Genomic DNA, 8,362 nt, shown 5'->3' on the forward strand with positions numbered 1-8,362 from the left:
CATATTTCTATTTATATATTTCTTTCCTTACTCTAGTTTATTCTTCTAATAATTGTTACACCATTTTGTTTTGTATTTTCATTGTTATCTATTCTTATTCATATTCATTTTTGCGGTTCTTGCTCCTTTTCATCATCTAGATACATTCATCTATCTTCCCACTCTCTCAGTTTTCTTTGTTTTTGTTTCACTTTAGATAATATATTATGGCTAAGATTTTATGTTTATTTTGTATAATGGATATTTTATTTCTATTAGATATTTCCAATGAACCCATTGATCTAAGTCTTCCTAATTTTTTTTAGAAATTATGCTTAAACGTCCATTGCTCTCTAGAAATTTGTCCTAGCTAAATGTAAAAAATTCTATTTAACTTAGAGGAACTGCCATACAGTAAAGATTGACTAGAAATGTTCTCTTTCTCTTATCTTTTACAGTTTTGTCAACTTCTTGTACATTTTCTTTGATTCTTCTCTTTTGTTCTTAGATATTTTCATAACGTTTAGGGTTATTTGTCTTCTCGTTTTAGTTCGTATTGCTTAATCTTGTTTGATTTACCTTACTCTGCAGATTTCCATTCTGTTTTACTTTATCTTATTGTTTCACTTTTTTCTGTTATTTTATTCCATCATTTTTTGCGTCATATATTTCAGATTTTTATTTAATTCTATTATATAATTTTATCTAAATTTTCATTTTGTATGTTTTTTACTTTATCTACTGCTTTGTTTCACTTTGTTTTATAATTTCATTCTATCTTATTTACTGTTCTTGCTCTTTTTAACTTAATTATTATTACTTTCTCCGCGTTTCACATTGAATGATCTACTGCTTTGCGTTCGTTTTCCCGTTTCTATTCGGATTCCACCTTCCCAACCAGTTTGCTCCAACAATCCTCGTCTCTTAATTGTTACCCAATTTATTCGTTCAAGTTCGGAAGTTCACTTGTTATTTTGTCTGCGGCGCATTCCTTTTGCCTCACAAGCGTCCATTTGTTTTAGCATCTTTATCCAACGTCTTTCTTTCTTTCCTTCTTTCTTTATTTCTTTCCTTCGCCATATTTTCCTCCGTCATTCTTTATGTTTCGTTTTGTTGACTGTTGCCTGTGAACGCTTGCCGTCATTACCTACAAAGGACCCTTCCTCCTTCCCTCCCTCCCTTCCCACTCTTCCCTACCTCTCTCTCCCTTCTTTCCACGTCCATTCCCACTCTCCTCCTCCAACCCTATCACTCCTACATCTCTCCCTCCCTCCCTCCCTATCACTCTTGCCTCCGTCCCTCCCTATTATTTTTCCTCCCTCTCTCCCTCCCTATTACTCTTTCTTCCATCCCTCTCTCTCTTCCTCCCTCCCTAACACTCTTTCCTCCCTTCCTAACACTCTTACCTTCCTCTCTTCCTCCCTATCACTCTCTCCTCCCTCCTACCACCCCATCACTCTTTTCTCCTCCTTTCCTTACCAGTCCTCCCTATCACTCTTTTCTCCCTCCCTCCCTCTCACTTTCCTCCGTTTCCTCCTCCCTACCTATTATTCTTTCATCCCTCCTTCCCTCTCTATCACTCTTTCCTCCCTCCCTCCTTATTATCTTTCCTCCCTTCCTCCCTCCCTAACCCTTATTCCTCCCTCCTTCCCTATCACTCTATCCCCCCTCTCTATCACTCTTTCCTCCATCCCTATCACTCTTTCCTCCCTTCCTATCACTCTTTCCTCCCTCCCTCCCTCCCTATCACTCTTTCCTCCCTCCCTCCCTCCCTCCCTATCACTCTTTACTCCCTTCCTCCCTATCACTCTTTCCTCCCTCCCTCCCTCCTTATCACTCTTTCCTTCCTCCCTACCTTCCTCCACTTTTTCCTTCTCTTTCCCTCCTCTCCACTCACCGTTTCCCTCTTCTCCCGTCACCCTTTCCCTCCTCTCCCCTCATCCTATCCTTCCTCTTCCCTCACCCTCTCCCATCCTCCTCCTTTCTCCTTTCCCTCTCCCTTTTTTTTTTCTCTTCTTCCGCCAAACCGGAGTTTTCGTCTCCATTTTTACTCGATTCGATTTTTTCCTTCTTGCGGCCGAATTAATTCTTTCCCCTCCTCTTTCGTTCTTCGAATTTTCTTCGGCCCATTACCACCATTTTTCTTTTTATTCTTTTCATCCTTTTTTTTTTCTTTTTTTTTTAATCCCCTACTTTTTAATCCCTTTTTAATTTTTTGCTGTTGTTTGTTTTCTTCCTACAACTTACAATTCAAATACTTAATTATTTTCTCTTATTTCCTTTTTCTGTTGCCTCTAAGTGGGTCTTCACATTTCAAATTCTTTTCCTTTATAGTCACTTTATCTTCTTAGTTTTCATAATTATTGTTACTACTTCTTTCAATGTAACTTCTCGGGACTACGTATTTATTCTATTCTTTTCTATTACCCTTATCTAGGATTCATGGTTCTAGGAGCAGATTGCAGTAGAGAAATCATGCAAAATTATCTTAATTCGTTGCTGTTATGCATAAATTTTCCACACGCGAAGTTCCTTTATTCTAAAATGATTAAGTTTGCTTACTTGATTTTTTTAATTCAATCTCCATCAATTTTTCCATATGTTTGTTTTTCAAAATATTTAATTTCATTGCTTACCTTTTCATTTATTCTATTCTCACTTTTAGTATTTTCCTCTTTTGGTCTGTGCTATATTATAGTTTATTTACAGTTTCTTACGTTAAAAAATATATTAATTGTAAATTCTCTTCCAATTTCAGTTTCCCTTACTTGATATACAGTATTTCTATTTATATTTTTTTCCTTTTATTAAGTTTGGCAGTCCACATTTTTCCATATCAAGAGAAATGAAGATGAAAAAAAGGGAGGGGAGTGGGGAATGGATTTGTCCTTTTTAGTCTCTCTCACCTGATTTCTTAACTTCCGCTTCTCATTTCTCATATATGGTTTGGCGGACCCGACCGCCACACAGCAGGGGAGGAAGGTTGGCCATCAATATTCCTCTGCACCTACAGCCAAAGGTCTTCTTTTTTCGAAAAACGAAAATCCTCTCAACGTGGGGTTCCATCCCCTCACATCCCTTCAGGCCGACTATTTCTCAACTTGTGACTGCCTCCATTGTCGACCGCCACCCACTCCAAGGTCTTTCTCCTGACCTTCTTGGACCATCTTTTCTTCTTTACCCCTCTCGCTCGCTTTCTCTCTGTCTGTCTGTGTGCATGTCTTCCTGTGTCTGCCTTTCTGTGTCTCTGTCTGTGAGTCTGTCTCTGTGTCTGTCTCTCTGTTCCTATATCTCTGTGCCTGTGTTTCAGTGCCTGAATGTTTGTGTCAATGTGTCTGTGCCTGTGTCTGTGTGTCTGTGTCTGCGTGTTTGTTTCTGTATGTTTCTCTACCTGTGACCTATTTGCCTGCCTGCCTGCCTGAATATCTGCCTGCCTGCTTGCCTGCCTACTTGCCTGCCTATCTGTCTCTATGCCTGTTTCCCTATCTGTACTTTGTCTGTCTGTTTGTCTCTCTTTCTCTCCTTAAAAATTTCCTCCCTCTCACCGTTTTACATAATTCCTTACTCTGTTCTTCAAATCTTTCCAGATCCTCTTTTACTTTCTTTATCTCTAATTGCTTCTAGGGTTCTTCTTCAAGCCTTTATTTCTTCGTCATTTCTTTCTTATTTCTCATTTATTTTTTCTCTGCCATTCCTCCCATACTTTTCCTTCATATTCTTCTCTTATTCTTTCTTTTAGCACTATCCCCCTACTTGCAATACCCTCACCCAATACGCTCTCCCCCCATAAACTCTCCCCAATATGCACTTTCGCCTCCCCAAGAATTCCCCTCATGCACTATCGCCCACCTTACGTTCTTCTGTTTACGTTCAATCCTCTTAATTCACCACTCCTTACGTTTATCCATCTTCCCGTTCCTTCTATCTTCTTCTTCTTCTTCTTCTTCTTCTTCTTCTTCTTCTTCTTCTTCTTCTTCTTCTTCTTCTTCTTCTTCTTCTTCTTCTTCTTCTTCTTCTTCTCCTTCTTCTTCTTTTTATTCCTCTTCTTTTCTTCTTCTTCTTCTTCTCCTCTTCCTTCTTCTTCTTCTTCTTCTTTTTCTTCTTCTTCTTCTTCTTCTCCTTCTTCTTCTTTTTTTTTTCTTCTTCTTCTTCTTCTTCTTCTTCTTCTTCTTCTTCTTCTTCTTCTTCTTCTTCTTCTTCTTCTTCTTCTTCTTCTTCTTCTTCTTCTTCTTCTTCGCGTTCTTCTTCTTCTTCTTTGTCCTATTCGTGATGCTACAGTCATCTGCGAAGACAAACCAATGGCTGACGGACTTGCTGACTCATAGATTTACTAACAGATCTACTTGCTAACTATAACAGTAGCTGACTGAGGCAGCAGCTCATTCCTCTTAAGAGAGCTGTCGAAGTACCGTGCTAGTTATGGAGTCAACTTTGCTTCCGTGACTACCAGGTTTAATCTTGAACGATAGTCCATTCATTTTGACTTGGCAGAGTTGCCAACTAATCGGCTTGCAATTACCCAGTTTCATTGATTTTATTTTCTTTCATCATCTCCCATTTTCATTTCTAAAAGTAATACAATTTTGTTTGTTTATAAATATCGTCTTAAAGTTTCATTGATTACATTTGGTCACTTAACTTCTTCCCCCACCCAATTTCACTTTCAACCCCAACCCCCAAACCCGTTCCCCCTTAGACTCCACCCCTGCCTCTGGACACCACATACCTTCCAACCCATTTCCCTCATCAACATCAGGCTTAACCAGAACTGGTGGTACTGTATTCGTATTTCTTCTTCTTCTTCTTTTTCTTCTTCTTCATTTTCTTCTTCATCTTCATCTTCTTCTTCTTCTTCTTCTTCTTCTTCATTATCTTCTTCTTCTTCTTCTTCATTATCTTCTTCTTCTTCATTATCTTCTTCATTATCTTCTTCTTTTTCTTCTTTTTCTTCTTTTTCTTCTTTTTCTTCTTCTTCTTCTTCTTCTTCTTCTTCTTCTTCTTCTTCTTCTTCTTCTTCTTCTTCTTCTTCATCATTCCTTCCTTCCTATTTGAAGTATCACTCCTTTCTCTTCCTTCCTTCATTTTCCTTCCTCTGGTTCCATTCTCTATTCCTCAGCTTCCTCTTTCCCGTCTAAGTCATCTTTACAGCGGTCGCTCTTTCCACAGTCTTCAAGTCCAACATTTTCTTCGTCCTCTACTCCGTCCATTAATCTTCCTGCTTCACTCTCCTTTGCCGCATCTTCTAGCTTTCTTCGCTTAAGATTGCAATCTTTCCTGTTTTTTTTTCTTTAATCAATACACACTGTACTCTTCTTCAGATACAAACTATCTCACAAACTGTACCTCGCAAAATATATGAACTAGTTTATATGTATGTTTAGTCATATTACTATGATGACGCTTGTTATAGGTTAGGTCCTAGTCAGTGTGTTTTTGTAGGTGCGATTTTTGAATGTATGTGTGCATTTTTATTCGTGAGTGCACTTATACTTCTGTGCTTATGTGTGTGTATACGTGTGTGTGGATGTATCTGTGTGTGTTCGTGCGTGTGTTCGTATGTGTGTACGTATACATGTGTACGTGAATGTATATGTATGTATGTGTGTTCGTGTGTGTGTTCGTATGTGTACTGTATATGTATGCATGTGTACGTGTATGAGTGCGTGTGTGTTTACACGTTTGTACACAAGTGTGTACGCGCTTGTGCACGTGTTTGTGTACGCGCGCGCGCGCGCGTGTGTGTGTGTGTGCGCGTGTGTGTGTGTGTTTGTGTGTGCGTGTGTATGTGTGTGTGTGTGTGTGTGTGTGTGTGTGTGTGTGTGTGTGTGTGCGTGTGTGTGTGTGTGTGTGTGTGTAAGTAAGCGAGTGAGCAAGTGAGTGAATGAACAAGTGAGCAAGTAAGCAGGTGACCAGGTGAGCAAGCGAGTGCGTTTGTCTGTGCGTGTGTCCGGTTGTGCGTGTGTACCCTTTTGAGTGTGTCTGCTTGTGCACGTGTTTGCTTGTGCACATATTTGCTAGTGTACGTGTCTGCTTTTGTGTGCATTTACTTGTGTGTTTATCTGATTGTACGTGTGTCTGTTTGTGCCTGTGTCTGTTTGTGCCTGTGTCTGTTTGTGCGCTTGTCAACGTGTGAGCGTGTTTGCTTGTGCGTATATCTGCTTGTGCGTGTATCTGCTTGTGCGTGTGTCTGCGCTTGTGCGTGTACCCTGCTTGTGGGTGTGTCTGTGCTTGTGTGTGTGTCTGTGCTTGTACGTGTATCTGTGCTTGTGCATGTGTCTGTGCTTGTGTGTGCGTCTGTGATTGTGCATATCTCTGTCCTTATGGGTGCGTGTGTGTGTATGTAGCTGCGTGCCTACGTGCGTGCGTGCGTGCGTGCGTGCGTGCGTGCGTGTGTGTGTGTGTGTGTGTGTGTGTGTGTGTGTGTGTGTGTGTGTGTGTGTGTGTGTGTGCGCGCGCGTGGGCAAGTAAGGTGATGTTCTATGATCGGGGCAATCCACTTACAACGGTGGCACTCCTCCAACCGAATATACAATATTTCAGCACAATGAAAGGCTAACACACAAAGTCTAGATTGCATTGCTACGTTGGCGAACCTAAAGAAGATTATATTTAATTATCTGCCGTTAGTCGAAATTAAGTGAGCAATATATATCAAAGGGATTAAGGCCTGGAACTACAAAGGTAAGTAATATCCAAGGACGGTTTTGCAATTATGATAAATTAAGGCGTCAAATTATATTATTCAGTAAATGAAAAAATAACTTAGACCAGAATAAGAATAATTAACGAGAAAGAGATATCAACAATAGGTATCTATGAATTATCTTCGAAGACATCATAGGATTTTATATTTTAGTTAAAGGTTGGCAAATTGTAAGATAAACCGAAAAAAGAGAATGGAAGTCATATTAAAGAGGGACATGAATGCGAAAATAGCAACAGTAGTGACTAGAGTCGCATCCCATTTGGGAAACGATTAATTTCAGATAAGGTTAATTCGCAGGCGAATAAAAGCGAGACGAACTTTGAAACCCTCCTGGTATAAGTGCTGGCGTACAGCAGTCTCTAAATGTTAATGTAATTTGCAAGTCCCATACAATTAGACAGATCATACGTTGATAGACAAATATTCTTTGCCTATCTCTATCTTACGCACGAAGGGACAATGAGGAAGGGTCGCCGTGTAAACGAAGTGGCCTTGCTGTGGGTGTGCTGTGTCTTTCTGCATTGCTCTTGACCCAGACAGCGAGCGGGAGACAAGAATCACCTTCATCTACGAGGAGCTAAGTTGAGAGAGAAACAAATGGGCAGTGGATGGAAGGGGAATGGATGGGAGTGGGTATGTATTTTGGCTGGTTACCTCCTTTATGAGGGGGAAGAGGACTTTGGTATATAAATAGATAAATAAATAATCTGAGTGGAGGGTTAAAGTAGATTTAATGAATGGAAAAGAAAAGGCAGTTTGAAAGTGAGTATATGTAAAAATTTCGTATAAAAATGAGAATTGGAATAATCGAGAAATGAGGATGAAGAAAACATGATTATTATTATTCAATAATTGGAAATTATAGCTAAGAAAAAAAAAAGAGAATATGAGCATATGTAAAGGTAAAAAACTTAATGTTAGACATAAAAAGCACTGTATAAAGAAGGACAGTCAGACATAAAAAAAAATGAAAAAAATAAAAAGAGTGGTATGAGAGACACAGTGGAAAAAATCCAATTGAAGGCCTAGAAAAATGTCAAAGGCCTTTTAAGAAAAAATATCAAGTTTGTTCAAGTAAATAAAACGAGGTAGGCACACAAAAAGAGTACAATTAAAGAAAGATAGGATTTTTTTTCCAGATATAGTAACTTGTGACAACGCAGACGAACAACTGGAAAAGCTACTGAACAATTCCAAGTCAAGGGCAGTGAAAGGCTTTGTGACTGCAGGAATGCAGTGAACGGTGAACTTCATGGACATTACATGGCGAAACTACAATCTTTGTTTTACTTGGGAGGAAAATGAAATATCATTAATGATCACAAGATGGGTAAAAAAATGAGAGGGACAGATAAAAAAAAGAATGATATGTAAAAGAAAGGTACAAATTATGGTGAAAAAATAAATATTGACAAAAGGAGGGTAGCATGAAATGATATCAAAGAATTTCTGGAAATTAGAAAAAAATAATTGAGGTTCCCGTATCACTGAAGCAAAATATGTTTTTTATTTACAAAGAGAGAGGAGCCCAGTACTTGCAAAATAAACAAATAATTTAATTAATAAACAAATGAATAAACGAATAAGTAAATAAATAAATACATATATAGATAAAAATATAAAAGTAAACAAATGAATAAAATAATGAATGAATAAATAGATAAAAAAAAACTAAAT

This window comes from Oratosquilla oratoria, chromosome 10 (genome assembly GCF_046742065.1).
Source record: "Oratosquilla oratoria isolate Oo_2021 chromosome 10, ASM4674206v1, whole genome shotgun sequence".
NCBI lineage: Eukaryota > Metazoa > Arthropoda > Malacostraca > Stomatopoda > Squillidae > Oratosquilla > Oratosquilla oratoria.